This window comes from Rhinolophus hipposideros (assembly GCF_964194185.1).
Source record: "Rhinolophus hipposideros genome assembly, chromosome: 16".
NCBI lineage: Eukaryota > Metazoa > Chordata > Mammalia > Chiroptera > Rhinolophidae > Rhinolophus > Rhinolophus hipposideros.
The window spans coordinates 18,445,920-18,465,435 of NC_138062.1; the positions used below are offsets into that span (position 1 = coordinate 18,445,920).

A 19,516-nucleotide genomic window follows, 5' to 3' on the forward strand; every position below is an offset into this window, starting at 1 on the left:
ACAACACGTGTTCAGGTTCGGTATAGTCTATATTCAAAATATATATGGATATTTCTTTATCTCAGATCCTTAAAATTGGAGGCATGACTTTCCTGAAATAAAGTAAGATTTCATGTATAGTGGAGCTTAACACTATTAATACATTCTATTCATAATACTACTATTGAGAAATCTAACTGACAACCTTATCAGATATCAGATATTTCCCATATCTCATTATACTTATAGGACATTTTTAGACACGCATTTCACCAAGAACCATGTAGTAACATGATACTGAGGTCTATGGAATTTTTGGAGCTTGAGTCCCTAGGATATGTGAAAGAAGACTATTTATTTAAAAGAAACCCATCTAATTAAAATGAAAAAATTACCAAATTATTATCATTAATAAGCATAAGAGAAATATTCAAAGAACCCCCCCCCAATCTTTCCTGGCTTTATCTATGATTAATTTTGTCCAGTTTTAAAGAATGGTTAATTTTATCATTCCTCTAACGCATTTTGGTTTTCCTAAGTGTTCATTTTCCTTTAGGTTGTTGACAATTAGGGCAATTTGTCCGTAACCTCACTCACAGAAGATACCAGAACCAATCCTGGCTTGAATTTCTGTTAATAAGAGGCAGAAGGCTGTGTGAATACGTATAAAAGCACACATTTAAGGAAGCAGAGTTAATATATGTACTAGTGGGAATTTCTATAAATGTTCAGATGAAAAGTAACATGCAAAGTCATTGGCTCAGATAATCCAAGTTTGAATTGATCTGACTTCTTTAACCAAGTTATTATAATATGCATGTCTCTTTGATCAATATTCTATTATTCAGTCATCGATCCATTCATGAATTCAACAAATATTTATTGAAGTGCCTAGCGTGATTATGTGCTATAGAAAAGGCAGGGACATTTACAGTGGAGGATTGTGAGCCCGATGGGTTTGATGAACATGTTTGAAGCAAAAGACACCAATCACACCCAACCAGCTCCAATTCAGCTCAACATTAGAATCCAGCAATAATAGTACAGATGGCCTAAAGTACATCTGTGTGTACCTGTATGTGTGCACACACTCATGTATATATATATTTATCTATCTGTACAAACACTACATATGTATACACACTATCTATGTAATATATAATATATGTATAATGCATATAAATTCTAACAAGTGTATTTGTGTTATCTTTAAAATAGAACAATTGTATCTTAAAGTGGTAAATGCAGAGAATTGGTTTTTATTGTTGATCTGTGGATTTAATGATTTTTTAGGTGAAAAGGATGTTTAAGTGTACAATTTCTTTTCTTAATTTAATATATTTATGTAAATGCATGCCTGAAATTTCGTTAGATTGACTGTGTTTTGTGTCCTTTAACATGATCAAATGTATTAAACTTTATCTTATGACCTGATATACATGTGCTATTTTAAAATTCTTTCTTATTTCAGTATTTTAAAAAAGTTTTCCCGACATACTCATACTGATTATATGAACACTAATTTTCAGATAGTCTATACCCAAACTACTTCTTCAAAATATTCTTGCCTTTTGTCATTTTTCATATTCTAATTTTAAAATTGTACTGCCCAAAATATATGCCAATGTTAAAGGTCAGTTTCAATTGGGTAGATATATTAGGCAGTCATAGCATGTTATATATTGATTTCAATTGATTCTAAATCGTAAATGACTTAAATCTGATTCTTTCAAGTAAATAACAACTATAAGTGAAGAATGTAAAATAGCAGGTGGGAGTACTGAGAGCCCAAACTGAAGGGCAGACACATCTAGAAGGGAAAGGGCATGACAAAAGGTGATTGCAGACACCCCCAAACTTTGTTGACATTGCCATTTTGCTTCCAGTTAACCCTATCAAGAGTATTTATGTAAGGTCAGATATGCTAATTTGAACATGAATACTAAATCTGCCAATATTCTTTAGAGGAACAAATGCTTTCATCTAGGTCTCCTTTCTTTCTGAATAAATACATCTGTTTGACTCATTGAGAGTTTCTCTACAAGAGATGTTTATTCCTAAGAAAATAAAATGTGTTACAAACAGAGTCACAGACAGAGTGCCTTTGTTCAGGTTACTCTCCAGTTTTGTTAGGCAAAGTGACACCGTGAAAAGTGTCCTTTAACTCCTCAGTGGCCTAGGAAGCACCAGAGTTCTCTCTCCATTAGGCACTGCCCTCCCAGTGTTTTAGTCCCTAATCACACTCTTGGTTTCCTGTGCATGTCTGGTCTCTCCAACCAGATTATAAATCTCCCGAGGGCATATCTCCTACTTTTAAAATCCCTGACAGACTGCTCCAATGTTCACTGAAGCTTTATTTACGGTGGTCAAGACATGGAAACAACCAGTGTCCTTCAATAGATGATTGGATAAAGAAGGTGTGGTATATATACACAATGGAATAGTATTCTGCCATAAGAAAAGATGAAATAGGACCATTTGTGACAACATGAATGGATCTTGAGATTATAATGCTAAGCGAAATAAATCAGACAGAAAAGGTCAAGAACCATATGATTTCACTGATAATGTGGTATATAAAACTGAAAACAACAAAGGAACAAGACAAACAAATGAAGAAACAAAAATTCACAGACACAGACCATAGTTTAGTGGTTACCAGAGAGTAAGAGAGGGATGGGGGAATGGTAGATGAGGGTAAGGGGGATCAAATATATGGTGATGGAAGGAGAACTGACTCTGGGTGGTGAACACACAATGTGAGATATAGCTGGTGTATTACAGAATTGTATACCTGAAATCTATGTAACTTTACTAACAATTGTCACTCCAATAAACTTTAATTAAAAAAAAAATCCCTGACAGACCTAGAGCAGCCATCAGAAAATAATAATAATAATAATAATAATAATAATAATAGTAATAATAATAAGTATATGACAGCTAGAGAGGAAAGTGGGTTCTTGCTGTTGCTAAACTGGGTTCCCTCACTGTCCCTTGATTGGCTTCTCAGCTCTATTATCAGTATAATCAGTTCCCTGCATTAAATTCTCTTTGTTGTAAATACTTGACGGGGTTTCTCTTTTCCTTTTTTAGCTTGAGATTATATATATATTTAAGACACAGATGAGAAGAGAGATAACATGGTAGAATTACAAAAGGACATGGTGAGATTGTCTTCAGGGGAACACTTTAACAAACCACTGCCTTGAATCCTAATGTGATCACAGCAACATGCAGTCAGAGGGATCCTACCTTCAAACATGATACGTAACCCTTAAATTATTTAGGCGGCTACCAGTGGAAACGGCCATTACTCTCACAGTTGTCACTAAGAATTTTCATAGCTCACATTTGTACTATTAAAACTATCAGCTTCCAGTTTGCCTAGGAGTCTGACAAGCTAATGTGAGAGATGGTACAATGTAAAATAACAGCCACACTTAGTATCTGATCAGAAAAAATATATAGTTTTTTTTTTTTTAATTTGGCATTCCAAAGAGATCTCTCCGGAGATTAAATCCTACCATCATTCAAAGGAATGAAAGGATAAAAGTAAAAAACAAAAAAACACAAAATGCCAAGTTGGATGAAATATTTCTTCTGTATTTTCATAACTTACGTTTGATTTTTATATAATATTTTCTAGGATTAAAACAGAATGTAAAAGGGGGGAAGAATGGGGCAGGGAGAGGGAGGGAGAAGCCAGGGTAGTTCCTGACTATAAAACTCATTCTTCTTGGGACTAAGCCCACATCAGAAACTACTTGCGCTCACTCTTGTAATTTAATAAGATGTCATCAGATCCTTTTGACATGTTTATAGCTTTATAATTAAACCTACTTGATGCAGAATCCATGTGTTTCATGTAGAGCAATTTAGATTATCACAGACACTCTGTTCTGTGATCTCCAGCTACCAAAAGCCACGCATGCCAGGTGTGCTGGCCGGAACTTTGAGCCAGGGCTGTGAAACATGGATCCTGGCTTTGTGTCTCCAAAGGATTAACCGGATGATATTGGGTAAGTCCTTCACTGCACTACGACTCAGTTTCCTGGTGTATAAAATGAGACTTAGGTTCCTTCCAGCTCTAACAGGTATTGTTATTGGATACTACTAATCCCAGGATCCACGTGGATTGCAGATTTGAAATTGCCAAGTCTCGGATAGGAGTCCATACACTACTCCTTTTCATTAATTTGTGATGGCTAAATAATTAGAAAAGACACTCTTACTGATAGACAGATACCATATTCAGGGCAGATATGGAGCATAAATGCCTGGAAGATATCATCTAAAGGGCAGACAATTCATGATACAGAAGAAAGTATAAGCACACGTCTGCTAGGGTTGCTCAAACAGTACCGTTGACTGAGTGGCTTAAGTGACAAAAATGTGTTGTCGTTTAGCTTTGGAGGCTAGAAGTTTGAAATCGCGGTATCAGCAGACTTGGTTACTTCTGAAGGCTGTGAGGGAAGGTTCTGTTCCAGGCCTCTCTTCTTGGTTTTTAAATGGCTGTCTTCTCCCTGTGTCTTCACATAGTCTCCTTCTATACATGGCGCTGAGTCCAAATTCTCCCTTTTTATAAGGACACCAGCCATACTGGATTTGAGCCCACACAATTGACCTCATGTTAACTTGATCACCCCTGTAAAGACCTTATCTCCAAACAAGGTCACATTCTGAGGTACTGGGGTTTAGACTCCAACATAGAAATTTTGGGGGAGACACCATTCAACCCACAACACCACGCCCTAGAAATGGCATCAGACTTACCAAGGTCTCATTTTTATTGTCTGAAGCAGTGCTTCTCAAACTTCAGTCTGCAAACTTCGAGTCACCTGGGGACTTTGCTAAATACAGATCTGATTCAATAGGTCCGGGGTGGGGCTCAGATTCCATATCTCTAATAAACACTCAGGGGATTCCAGTGCTGCTGGTACATGGGCCCCACTTTGAAGAGCAAGGATCTAAAGCATGGTTTATAGGCGGTTTTACCTTCAAGGACAGACTAGTAATACTGGAAAAGACTTCACAGAAACATGGCTTTCTGCCTCCAGAAAGCAAACAATGATATGTCCTGTGTCTTAATTCCAGGTTTGTGCTTAGTTAGTAGAATGGACACAACACAGAGTAACTATTTGTGCACGGCAGTCAGTCACCATCATGAAACTGGGGCTACTTGCTGTTGTTACTACAGCTGCTGTTTTTATTTTCAGCAATAGCATCATAATCATCAAACAAGTACAATATGTTCATGCACATTGGAATTCATCTATATGCTCAAACTAAACTGGGTTGCTAAAGCAACATGTACCATAAAATAAAATAGATGCTTGTTTAGAACTGTAACAATGACAAAATGCCGTGAAAGACTCCTATCAAGAAAAAAGAATTAAAAAGGAAACTATCAATAACTATATTTAAACGAAAATACTGACCTTGAAAACAGAAAAGGAACTCCTGTGTTATATTGATTTTTCAGAAATAATGTTTTATCCCTTTATCTTAACACCAAGATATAATCATGTTATTTAAAGTTGTAAACACATCTAGAATTATACCAAAATGCCCCAGAAGCAACTGTCAGTGTTATTCACTAAAGAACAATACTCACTATCTGATTCAAACATTTACGAAATTTTTTAGAGCACAGATGCCAACAGAACTTCCTGAGATGATGGCAATGTACTACGTCTGCACTGTCCTGTACAGTAGCCACTACCCACATGTGGTTATCGAGCCCTTGAAATGTGACTGGTGTGACTGAGGAACCGAATGCTTCATTTTATTTCATTGTAAGTTGAAGTTGCCTATATAAAAATAGTGTCTTTTTATATTAGCTGTTTCAAAAATCAGAGTTCAAGGTAATTCCGCCAGTTCAGTGGAAACGTTTTGGTGATGTCTGTGTTTGTTAATCCCTTAGATATCATTCACACAGGAAAATCTCACATTCCCTTTAACTTTGTCTCATACTTATCCTGTAGCTCATTCCAAATAGTATATTCTACATACTCTTTGCACTGAATTTTTTTACATTGGCCTCTGACCAAAACCATTAAAATTCTTAACTCTAGGTATAGTTTTATAGTACAGTCAAAATCCATTATGCAGGCATGGAAATTGTGTGCTGTGATAATGTGGACACACATCTCTGGGTGTAAACAAGTAAAGAAGTAGCACAGAATTGCTGGTAGATAGAAGTGACAGTGGCTAACACTCGTCATGTGCCAAACGCTTCTCTGTGTTAGAGAAAGTCCAGAGGAAGCAGGGGCATGAGAACGCCACTATGTGCCTTTCTATTTAGTTCTATAAAATTGCTCTGAAAGAGAAGAATTCTGCAGCAATAGAAAAACAATATTTAGAGAGAGAAAACCAAATCCATTAGTCTAACCATTTCACCACATGCAACCTGAAGTAATCAAGAGGCATAAGCAATAAGGTACAGCTAAGGGGAATGTCAGAGGTCCAAAGAAAGAGTGAAGAAAAGATCTTTCCCTAAATGGAAGTTGACACAAAAGGCATAAGACAGTAGTGATTCAGCTAATCCAAATGGAAATAAGTGGGGATAATATTAACAGTAATAATATCTAACACTTATGTGATACTGTGTGCCAGGTCTCTTCTCAGTACCATCAAGAACTGTGAGCGGTCTAAGAGTTCACTCTAATTAGAAGCTAACGAGTTAGGCTGCCATGATTTCATGGATGTTGGCAGAAGGCACAAGACCTCGGGTCAGGGACAAATGACAGTTCATTACTCACAGCAATTGCCATAACCCAAAACGAGTTATCTGAGGCCCAGTTCCCACAGGGTAACACAGAAAGGGCCAGGTCATACTTGCACATGCAGCGGGTTGAGTTGTAGAAGAGGAACTTTGAGCTTAGGGATACCAAGTGTTTTATAATGGACAGTAGGGAAACCTACCTGATCTTTGCATTAGAGGGAGAAGCTACCTCTGTCTTCCAAGGCTGTTCACTATACAAGCATCCTTGAAAAGACAGTTCAGAACAAAGGCATTCAGCGCTGCCACCTACAAGATGGGCGGAAACACAAAAGGCCCCTGGAGAACTGGCATCCAATGAGCCCTTGACAAATACTAACTCGTTTAAACTTCTCAACAACCATGTCAGTAAGTCTGTTCATTATCTAATAGGTACTCCTATAGCATTTTACAAAGGAGGGAAAAATGGAACAACATAGGGTTCTCACAGCTATTAAATGGGAGAATGAGGATTTGAACCCAACGATCTGTCTCTGGAGCAGCATGGGCCAACAGAAATAGTACGTGAACCACATGTATCATTTTAAATTTTCTAGTAGCCACATTAAAAAAATAAAAAGAAACAGGTGGAAGTAATTTTAATAATATATTTTATATGACTCCAGGTACCCAGGATATGATCGTTTCAACATGTAATCAATATATAAATCATTAATGAAATAGTTTACGTTCTTATTTTTTTATACTAAGTCTTTGAAAACCAGTGTGTGTTCCACACTTACAGCGTACCTTAATTCGGACAGGAGATTTTTATCAAAATACTTGACAGTTCAAAAAGTAGATTCACGTACCCAAGTAGTTCCAAACATTCTTAAAAGTTTTCCAATAACTGACTCAAGAATCAGTTTTAAAAATAAACTAATTAGAATTAAGCAAATTAAACATTCAGTTCTTCAGTCCCAGTAGCCACATAGCCATAGCCATCCCAGCGTCCAATAGCCATCCCAGGCCAGTGACTCCTGCATCGGACAGAAAACTATCAAGCCTGTACACGTAACCTCTGTGCTCTTCTGCCTCACAGAGAAAGTACATTAAAAGTGCACAGACTTTTAACTGAGTTCTTTGTTCTTCTATTTTAATTGTTTAACAGGGTCACAGTTGTTTACTTCATTATGCCTGCCCTGCAGGGCTGCTGTGAGAAGTTGGAGGGGGTGGTGCAATGGGAGATCAGAGCCCAGGCTCATAGCCACAGCCCCAGTCTGATCCAGACTCCATCACTTCTTGTCACTTCTCAGCCGTGTGAAACATATTTGCTGACCTCCCGGAGCCCAGTTTCTTCATCTCGGAAGTAGGGCAATAACGGCACTTCTGAGGATTAAATGAGGCCATGCATGTACAGGGCGTGGCACAGTTCTTGGCACACAGTTCCTGCCAAATGAACGGCAGTCATTATTTGGTAACAAGAGTAAATCTGACAGGAGAGACCCTCAAAAAGTCTAATGGTGTATCGTTTGAAGATGCGCATGTGTTTTCTGAAGAGAGGTCTTGCTCACGGAGCTGTGCAGCCCAATGTCACCCTCTAGTGCTAAAAACCTTGAGCAGCAGACGTCGCCAACCAAACCTCCAGAATAGCAACCCCCTGAGAAGATGTGTTCATTTCTTCCACCTCAGATGCTGTGTGTGACCCTGACCCCCGATCCCCAGCCCTCTTCATTCGCACTCTATCTTGCAGGCCAGGGCTTCTCAAACGTCAATGTCTTTCCATGCCAGTTACCTGGGAATCATGGGAAAGGCAGTTTATCATTCACCAAGTATGGAGTGGAGCCTGAGAGTTTACATGTCTAAGCAGCTGCCAGGCAATTTCAATGTCCTTGCTGCACAGGCCCCTCTTTGAGCAGCAAAATTTTAGGAAATTCTACTTATTATCCCACCTCTTTCAAAAGTAACCTCAAGGTTGTTAGAATAAGCTAAATGCTGCCTTCTTTCTCCTATGGACATGTGCAAAAGGAAAATGGAGACTGAAGCTGAAATACACCCAAATTTTAAGGATGGCTGAGAAGAGAGCAACAGTGTTCTTCCAGGGAGCGTGCCTCAGCAAGAGTAAGAGAGCAGGTGGGTCGGTATGGCAATTCTTATATTCCCTTGAGCTCAGAGGGAAACATAAGGTTATGTACTGTTCTAACCAGACATCTGTGAATCAATGATAACTACATAAATTAATCAGTGTTTACAGTACAAGGCCTAAGATAATTTGGACAAGATAATGGCATAGTAGGGGGATCACTGGACCAGCAGTGAAAACTGAGTCAGAATGTCAGCAGTCACTCATCAATGGTCTTTCCAATTCATATTCAAGAGACACTGGCAGGCTAGCATTTGAAAGAAATCATCATACTTATTTTACATTTGATAAACTGGATATAAGGATAATTGCCACAGTTTTGCCAACATCAAAGGAGATACCACAGTGAAAGTGCTCTGAAAATAGTATTTCTTGGATATGAATACAATTCATCAGAAGTCTGATGGACCAAACTCGCCCACTTTGGCATAATGGACAACAATTGGTTGTTTCTGGTAAGGAGAAAAGGAGAAGGGAACTTGGAGTTTATTTAACTTTGTCTATCCATTTTTAAAAAAAACTAAGCTTATGACTTAATTACTCCAAATTTCTAGGTATTTGTGTTGCCTCCCACATGACTGCCAAGTTAATGATAATATTTATTCTCATCTTGTTTTCAAACATTTATTTCTGATGATGGGTTTAATACACTCTAATGTAGTCATGCTTTGTTGATAAGTTTGTTCATTATCTAATGGGACTCACTTTGTTACCAACTTTGGTAAAAACAAGTCCACAGGGCTTTTCAAAGGCCTGCAGAGTATCAGGGATTTTGTGAAAGGCAGTTTCACAAGGGTCTGCTGCACTTATTTCACAAAGCATTGTGATGTCATCATTCTGGACCTGAACTCACATTTTTTTTACCTACTTTCAATCTCCCTACCACCATGGACATATGTGAAGACTGGCTTCTATACTTCCTTGTTTCATTGCAACAATTATTTGTTTCTGTTGTCTTCAGAGGCTTGTTTTAAAGTATTTCACTTCTACGTGTCTTGACTTAGGATCTCATACTAATGTGCTTCCCCTACTTGATTCCCTCTATAAGATTGCATTTCAAAAAATAATTCATATCAACATATTATACTTACCACAAATGTAAAGGGAGAAAGGGAAGTGTGACTACCAGAGTTTGAGAAAAAAAATAAATAAAATAAAATAAACCCAGCCCTATATTTCTATAATGACTGAAAATCAAAGAAGAAAGATGGGAGGAAGGGAGGGAAGGGGAGAAGGAGGGAGGAAGAAAAAGGAAGAAAGGGAACAGTGAAGGAAGGGAGAGCAAGGAAAAAAGAGGAGAGAAAGAGAAAAAGAAAGGGAGGGAAAGGAAAGAGGAAGAGAAGAAGTTTGGCAGTTTTCTTCTTACATACTTTCTCTTTTCATTTACACAATAAAACCTAACACTGGGCCCAGGAAACACTGATTTCATCACAGGACAATGTTAAGAGCACTTACAACCATCCACCAATCAATCGATACATAATGACTGAAGACCAGTCCAGGTCCTTTTGGGAAGATAAAGGTGGGTACAAGGCATGTTTTTCATTCTCCAAATGTTGAGAATGTGGGAGGAGAAACAATATTCGGACAATAAAGATAATCCTATTCATGTCTAAAAGTACTTATCTGGCCAAAAAGTTTTCCAGTTAAATCCAATCCACCTTGGTTATTTATTTAAGACCAATGTTTGGGGCCTGGGCCAAGAGAGAAGGGGGAGATCTCATGTCACAATGAAAATTCCAGGTGAGATTTTCACTTAGTCCCTGAAATAAATGCATTACGACTTGTCACCCTGAGCATTATTGATTCCCTGCTATTGCCATACCCATATCCAGGCCTACTGGACACCTGGGCCAGCCAAAAGCATCTTCCCTCCATCACCATTAGGGTCACGAGCTCCTGATTTCAATCTCTTTGGTCAATCTGTCCATTCAACTCCAGTTCAGGATTTCTCTCTTCTTTATTGTATTTATAAGCTACTTCACTAGAAATAGAAGCAGCTGCAACAAAACACATAGTCAGATTCAGGAAAGTTAATTTGCAGGCAGGTAGCCTGGGCCAATGAGAATATGGCATTCTCATATTGCTCCAAACATGATGTATTCAGTTAATGTTCCGTAAAGTTAAATCCCCTAAGGAAAAGATACGACCTGAATACTGGCACAGCAGCAAAACAGGAGCGCGGAGCTTCTCAATGTTAGAACTTCATGTTTGCTTGTCTTACTTCATTACCCAACTTGCTTCTATCCTCGTTATAAAACAAAAACAGCAAGGAATTTTATAAGGAATCCTCATCTGAAAACCACCGTTTAAAGATACATCATTACTCTTCTCCTGGGAGGCGATCAAAGTGCATTTCATGTACAGCATCTTTAAAGGACGTTCGTGAGAATCACGAAGATCCACTTGGAAAACTGTGACTGGACCTATTCAATCTCAACTCCACTTGGCCCTAAATGCCTTTCTAAGCAATTTAACAAAACACTTGAGGCATATGTGGTAGAGAACTGAGCTAGTTAAGGAAAAAAAAACAAAAATAAAAAACTTAAAGGGGGCCAAAAACTGCTCATCAAATAGTTCCTTACTGAGATGTGAAAAAATTATATGGAAAGCTAATCAGTGGCCAAATGTCTTACCATCTGGCCAGGTTAAATGTGATCCAATTATCATTCAATTAGGTATCTGTAGAGAGAATTCCCTGACATACCCACTGCCCTGCATGGGAGGGCTTGGTGTGCCGTTGGAAAAACTAGATAGGGCAGAAGACGAGAGGAAGGCAGGGGGCATCTCTGAGAAGGGAGTCTGGGTCCCGGTGCCTGGGACAAGAAGGCCACAGAACACAGCAGAGCCTCAGAAGGTCTGTTTCTTTCAAATGAGAACTAAACATCATTAGAGAAATGCCAACGTAAAAAGAGGAAGGGGTAAGAGAGACTTCTTATTGCTGCTGAGTAGTTATTGCTGCATCCTTTAGAAAGTGGGGAGGTCAACATTCACCAATGATATGTGTCAGTGTCATAAAAGATTTGAGTTGAAGCATTCACTTATCCTGGAATTCGGGCACTCATTCAACATTGAGTTGAGCAATGACTACATATGCACTTTGACTGGTGGTACAGGAGTAACCAAGACAGACAGGGCTCCGGCCCTCAGAGAACATACATTCTAAGGAGGGAGATCTAATAGAAAAATTCGCACTATACACTATACATACGGTAATAAACAGTATTGTGGCAGACTGTATTTTCTAAGGTTGCATGCAACAAGATCTCCAATTGCACATGCTTTCCTGGAGTCATCCCCATCAAGATGTGGCGTCTTATTCCCACACCCTTGAATCTGAGCCATTAAGAAGTAGAAATGATGCTGAGTGACTTTCCGTGTCACTGTCGTAAAAGGTTATGCAACTTACACTTGGTTCACAGGAACGTGTGGCTTCGGAAGCCTTCAGTCACTCTGTAAGGCCACTATGCTAAGAGGAAGCTAAAACTAGCCTCTCTGGAGGGACCATGAGACTCCATGAAGGAGAGTGATATCCTCCCAGGCGAGTGGCTGCAATCCCACTCTGTTCCAGCTCCAGTCACCTCCTGAATGCAATTGCATGACAGACTCCGTTCTGAGCAGAAGCCACCCAGCCAGGTCATTCCTCAATTTCTGTCCCAAAGAAACTTAGAGATATAATAAAATGATTGTTTTTGCTTTAAATCACTCAGTTTTAGAGTACTTTGTTGCATAGTAATTGATAAACAGGACAGTTAAGAAGGAAGAGAACAGAGTGATGGCATAGAGAGAAATTGGGAGTGAGAGCTACTTTAAACAGGGAGGCCACAGAAATCCCAACTCAGGAAGAGGATGTGAAGAGTTTGGAAAGGGACTCAAAATAAAGAATAAAGAGAATAAAAAACCAAGACCTGGAGAGAGGAAAGGACTGGTCACAGTCATGGAGGGCAGACTAGCTGGAGTACTGGAATCAAAGGGAAGACGGAGGTTGGAGATGTAGGAGACAATTATGCAACCTCTTGTAGGTACCAACAAAGAGTTTGGGTTTTAAGTGCACTAGAAAGCCCTGCGTGATTTAAAGCCACTAAACCAGTCCATACGCATTTCTCCAGCAGCCTTGGTTGCAAGGCTCTCCCTCTAGGTCACAGCTCCTTTGGTAAATGATCATTAATCCAAAAAATGGGCTCATTGGAAACGGAAACTGAATGACATCAAGAGACATCCACAACTTCTATCACCAGTGTATGCTCGTATTGCTGCGGCCCGTATTCCCGCGAGCTCTGGCACCCTATTCTCCGCAGTCTGCTCCTGCACGCCACACCTTGCACGCTAGCTTTTTATCATCACACTACTTCCCCTACAAGAAGCTTCTTTTTTTGTATTTCCCCACAGACCCTACCACTGAGTATACACTTGTTGAATGAATGACTCGCTAGGACGACGCAAAACCACGAAAGATGCACCCAATGTTTGCTTTAGTCGCCAAATATGCACATTTAGTGAACTGTCATCTGCAAACCCTCTCCTTAACTGTATACCTTGATGGGATCTTCTGGGTGAAGTCCTGTTTGCCCAGGGCCTCCAATAAATCTGTCCTGATTTCCCAGGTTTGTGGAGTCTTTTTTTTAAAAAACAGCATTTGAAATTCTAGAGATACTTCCAGGCATTTCGGCTGTATGAGCAAAGACGTGAGGTGGAGGGGGGTGGGATGAGTTGGGGCAGGGTGGATGGGTGGTTGTCTGGTTCTTATCATAACTGTTTAGTTTCATTTACATTTTTCTCTGGGTTTCTCAGGTCCAGGGCAGTGTTATTTGATGTGGAACACCTGCCTTCACACAGGGAGAGCTGCAGCTAGCCCTGCCAAGAGCAGCATTGGTGTTTCTGCTCTACCGAATTGTACAACAGGGCTAAAAGGTGGACAGCCATGCGCTCCCGTCTGGTTCATGGGGTTCTCGCTCCCAAGGAGTCACCCCATTCATAATTACAGAAGTATAAGAGTATTTCCTTGTGCCTTTAGTTCCTGTGGGTAAAAGCAAGCTTGTCAGTGTACTTAAGCCATTGGATTTTGGTCATTGGCCATTGTTATAGGCCTTGATCCACTCTTTGATGAGACATGAGTTGACAGGTGAGTAAAACCCTAGACTACATTGTGCTAAGATGATTCTCAGGGAGTGTTCGGTCATAATCAATCAGAGCTGTAGGCAGATTGAAAGCTATGTGACTCAGAGATCTTTTCATCCTGGAAATTCAGAACAATTCACAGGTTACTGGATAAAAACAAATATACAGGGGCCTTGAGAGTGGCACTTCTCACACTTTCATGTCCATACTCATTTCCTGAGCACCTTACAAAATGTAGATTCAGAGACACTAGGGCTGGAGTGGGGCTTGGGACGCTACGTTTCTAACAGGCTTCCCACGTGATGTGGACCATGCTTGGGGTTACAAGTCTAGTGTAGACTCCAGGCTGTACAGCCCATGCCCCCAGCACTGTGGTCCCCAAACATGGTCCCCAGACCACCAGCATCAACATCACCTGGGGGCCTGTTAAAAATGCCAATTCTCAGGCCCCACTTGGGACCTACTGGATCAGAAACTTCAGTGGTGAGGCTCAGCACTCAGTGTTTTCATGGGCTCTCCAGGGGATTCTAATGCACCCCAAAGTTGGAGAAGCAAGACAAAATCAGGATTCACCCTGGTGAACTAAAGAATTTTAGCCACTGTCTCCACACTTTGATCTAATAATCAACTCTAAAAATCAGTACGTTTGATGTATTTAACACAAATCTAGAGTTTAGAGCTTAAATTCATTTCAAAATGTTTCATCCTCATCACCAAGTTGCAACTTCCACATAAAAATCGTCAGCATTTCTTCGCACTTAAAAGATTAATCCCTTCAGCCCTCATTTAAAGACCTTCGGGTTGAATCATACGACCTTGGGAAAAGTCCCAAACCCTGAAGCCCAGGCTCCCAATGCCCAGGTATGGACACCAGGCCAAGGAATCCAGGAGTTCTAGAGTCCAGGCACATCTGTGAACATTTCCAGTGCTGAAGGGGGGCGGGTAGAGAGACAGCTCATTGACATCTCAGATGGAAAATGGTGGTCTCAAGAGTCACTTCTTCTACTCCCATAGAGCAGGCCAAATGCATGACCTCCTAACATGATTGGCAGATCAACAGGCTAGGAAGAATGAGACTCCCGTCCCAGCAAAGGCTGAAAAAACATCTCTGACCTCAGACCTGGAGGCAAAATTTCCAGGGCTGCCAGGACCCTATTAACTGTCTATCACCTCTGAAAGTGCAAAAGGGCAGGTTGCCCCACAGGTCACCGGAGAAGGTGGAACCTGGAGCCTGTCCAGGCCACATAACACCACCCGGGACGCCTGTGATTCAGGCTTCGTACCTACTCTGGTTTCAACTTTCACAACTGGGACCACTTTGCAATTTCAGTTTTAAGAGTAATCTTGGGGAGAAATACATAAACCCCTGACTAATACCTTCTCAACTATAACTGTGCTAGTACAAGCCTGAGCAGCATTTGAATAATGCTGACTAATAATACGTTAGACTCCTATAGCCCTTTTCATCTGAAGACCTCAAAGCACTCTGCCCATATGACCTCACTAATCCTTGAAAAAACTCTCAAAATATATGGGAAATAATATTATCTTCATTCTCAGATGGAAAAAAGAGTGTCTGTGAATTGCCCACGTATCACTCTGTACTCATAACAAAGCTCAAGGCTAAGAGCAGGTAGAGAGATTTGGGACATTAAAAGGGCTCAAGAGGAAGGGAGACTGAATGGCAATGCAGAGAGGAAACAACTTTGGTTGGAATATAAGCAACATGAATCATGGAATCAATAGAATCACTATTGATTCTAGAGACACACAAAGAGGCTTGGCTTTTGGAACTTTCGTTGTTATTGTTTTGTTTCAGAATACTTATTTTTACATCTCCATGCTTTGCCTGAGTCTTTATTCAGGTCAATGTAGGTTTGTGGGGGGGAAAAAAGGTTGAGGGGATCTGATCATTGCTTTCTCTCTCCACGATGCTCAAGCTCATCTTGTGACGTTCTGCCTACAGGTCAGGGGCTCTTCCACTGAAGATTCCGATCCTTAGTTTCCTGACTAGCCCATTGACTCCAACTTCTTTTTCCCAATACTGCTTTTGTAATCCACATTTCATTTACGCAATTATTGCAAAAATTTCCCCAAAGGGTCATTGAGGATATTATCAAGAATATCTCAGATTTCTGGAACTGATAAGTCAATATTTAAAATGTTTTAGAATGGTGCAATTGCCTTTCTTTCTTTCTTTCTTTCTTTCTTTCTTTTCTTTCTTTCTTTCTTTCTTTCTTTCTTCCTTCCTTTCTTCCTTTTTTCTTTCCTATTTTAAAATGTCAAAGGCTTCCTGACATGCTTTGGCCATGGAAATGGAACATATTTTCTCATTAGGTTAATTAATGGCTCTGCTTGGGTGGCATAATTTGGTGTAAGTTTCCTTTTAGAATTCTGTCATAACTAAAAAGGATCTTATTTTTGTTATGTTTTGTGGTGTCTTTAAATTTTTATGACTTCTACTTTGTTTAGTCTGTGTGTAATCCTTCTTTTGAAACCTAATGTCCTAGAAAATTTACAGTTTTCTCTCAAAACTGGCACTTTTTACATTTTACGGTGATTCCTGTTTCTTTGGTTCTCACTAGAACTTCATTTAAGTCCTTAAGGTATAATTCGCAGCTCAGGGAATTTATGATTACATCGTCAAAGTAAACTCCCCAAGCGCAATATATTAAACCTGACAAGACGCTGTTCATTAATCTTTGAAATATAGCCAGGTGTGATGTAGTGAAGTGAGCCTTCCAGCTAAGAACAGCTGAAGAACTCCAAACTGCCCCCCACTGGGGAGGATTCCTTCCTCCTCACTGCCAAGGCCACCTGGGTGGGGACCGAGAGGGCCAAACGCCCTTCCTTTGCCAACCGCAGTGTTCCCTGTCTCTGCTGGTGTTCCTGTGGCTCTGCAGCTTCTCACCTTTTCACGCATTTGTTCATTCAACAAATATTGATGGAGAGCCTACTTTAGGTCAGGCGCCAGGTGGACCTGGGAAGACAGTAGTGACCAGAGCAGAAACAATCCCTTGCTTCATGGGGCGTATCGTTATGGGGGCTAGCCATAAATAAAGGCCCCAAGACTTCTTTACTCAATACTACCAAAGCCCTGTGAAAAAACTACGTTTTCTGAATGGGCAGCACGTCTCCTCCGTCCCAGATGCAGCTTTGATGCTAAATGACTCCCGTTATCTGTAAGTAAGACTGCATACAGCTTGACCAGAGCCCTCCCTGGCGGAGACCTGCAATTGGCACTATCAAGAAGGAGGAGCCAAACCTATCTTGGGGTCTGTCAGGGCCCAGTCACAAAAGCAGACTCCAGCTCATCCTTGTGCAACACTACGTCTAGAACAATGAGGAAAATTCAGATCAAAGTCAATACCTCTTCAAAGTATGTGTGGGTCTTTCCCCAGATCCTTCTGTTTGCCTAAGAAAGTAGAGTGGGCTGAATGCCACGTGGTACTCTGAAACAGGAAAGGGGCATGTGGAAAAACAGGTGAAATCTGTACAAACTCTGGCGTTTGGTTAATCGCAACATACCGATGTCAATTTCTTAGTTTTGTCTAACGTGCCATGGCAAACGAGGTGAGGACAATGTAGGAACTCTGTACCATCTTGGCAACTTTGATTCTAAAACTACTCCAAAATAAAAAGTTTATTCTAAAAATGTTTGCTTACGAGACAGAATCCTTTAAGTGAATAAAAAGCTACAACAACAACAACCAAAAAAGCACATAGTAGGCATGGGGAAAAAGATATAGCTCCCAATGATATGTACAAGGAGAAATATATCTAGAAACCCAAAACCCAGAAACTGATATTCTACTAAAGAAATATTCTCACTGGATTTTTCCCTCTTTCTCTCATGCCACTTTAAGGTTGCTCTCATTGGTTTTAAGATCTCCTTTTCAGGTGTGTGTAAAAGGTACAAGAGCGTAGAAGAATCATGTCCCAAGTTAAAAAAGTAAGATTTCCACCTTTGTATTTTTTAACTCTCTGAATTCGTAACACTTGTTCTTCCAATCATTGCCACCACACAAACTCTCTCTCTCTCTCTCCCTCTCCGCCCCCACCAGATCATTGCTGAAGCACAGCTAGCTTTCTCCTTTACTGTCTGTAGGCACAACTCTTCATTCTCCTGCATTGGCGTGGCCATGTAGACACTTCTCTTTAAGTAACATAACAATATTCCTGTGTGCAGATTGAGCTATTTCTGGCTTAGAATTACATTCAAGAAGACTTAGCTTATGGCATCCAATAAGTGACTGTTGTTTTTGTTAGACTTGTTACTAACTGTGGGGTAATTACACAATATGTACAATACATGCTCCCATTTACATCTTGTCAGGGAGAATTTGTCATCTCCAAACAGAAATGGTGGTGATGAAAGCAGTATTTTTTTAGCTAGCTGCATGCTTGAAAAGATAATGGTTTTGTAAACCTCCCAAAAACTGCTGCTGCAATAAGGGGCTTCCTCAAAGAGCAGTGAGCCTTTCACCATTCAAAGGGTGCCTTGTTTAAGATGAACATTTCTCTCCATCCAGGGAAATGGATCATAGAAGTAGAATATTAGCACCAGGAGGATTCCAGAGATCATCTAATATAATGCTATCTTATGCAACATTAGAAAAACAGGCGTGGGTAGGGCTTATGCCTTATTCAAGGCTTTAATGATTGAGATGAAATAAAACCAGATTCCAGGTCCACCTCCTCTATGCCACTCTGGCCCGTCATTCCAGAGCCCTAGGATTTTAATATGAATGCTCAAAAAGTTCGCTTTGTGTTCCATACCTTCTTTATCTAAATGAAATTATGCATGCAAACAAGTCATTTTTAAACTGGGATGTACCATGCACATGTGATTTGTAATTGAAACTATTGTTATCACTATTATCTACATTGGGCTCTAAGAGAGACACAACCCATGCAAATTCTACACTGGAAAGAAGGCAATGTTCAGATGCTGATGATCATTTTTCCACTCTATCCCTTCTGATTCCATTGCTTTCCCGTGGGGTCTCCTGTTCTCGTTAAGAATCTGCTTCTCAGGATTCCTTTCCTTCTTTTGGACTTCCATTCTGTCTCTTTAAATATATATAAGCTGACAAGGAGGACTCACTAAAGAACAGAGCCCAGGTTTCTAGAAAGGCTCTGCAAATAGGAAATAAAACCACATCACACCATCCATCTGCCAAAAGTAATAAACCCCACCAGCCTCAGCGCCCTGTTGACTTCGTCAGCAACTAACGCTCCTCTTTTCTCCCTTTCCTTGCAAAGGAAAAGGAAAAAATGCCAGGCAAAGAATGCCAGGCAAATCAAACCATGGGAAAAATAACACCTTCAAACTCAGGGCAAAATTCTCCTTTCCAGTCCTTATTGCAGATGTCCCATCCGGTATGCTTGGCAGGGTATACTGCTCTTGGAACAAGATGCGGAACACAGGTTAGAGATATTTCAGCCAGAGACTGGTTGTTCATTTTCAATAGTTATAAAGCCTGAGAACTCTCACTAGGATTTAGTTCATACAATAATCAAAGCAAACCCATATAAAAGACACCCTGGGGTGGCCAGATGGCTTAGTTGGT

The 19,516-nt window shown here is 40.2% G+C and overlaps 1 protein-coding gene across 3 annotated transcripts in view; it reads right to left on the reverse strand.

The window, feature by feature from the left end:
* Nucleotides 1–19,516, reverse strand: part of ANAPC10 (anaphase promoting complex subunit 10) — a 273,020-nt gene that overhangs the window by 90,570 nt on the left and 162,934 nt on the right. The gene's annotated exons all lie outside the window — the stretch shown is intronic.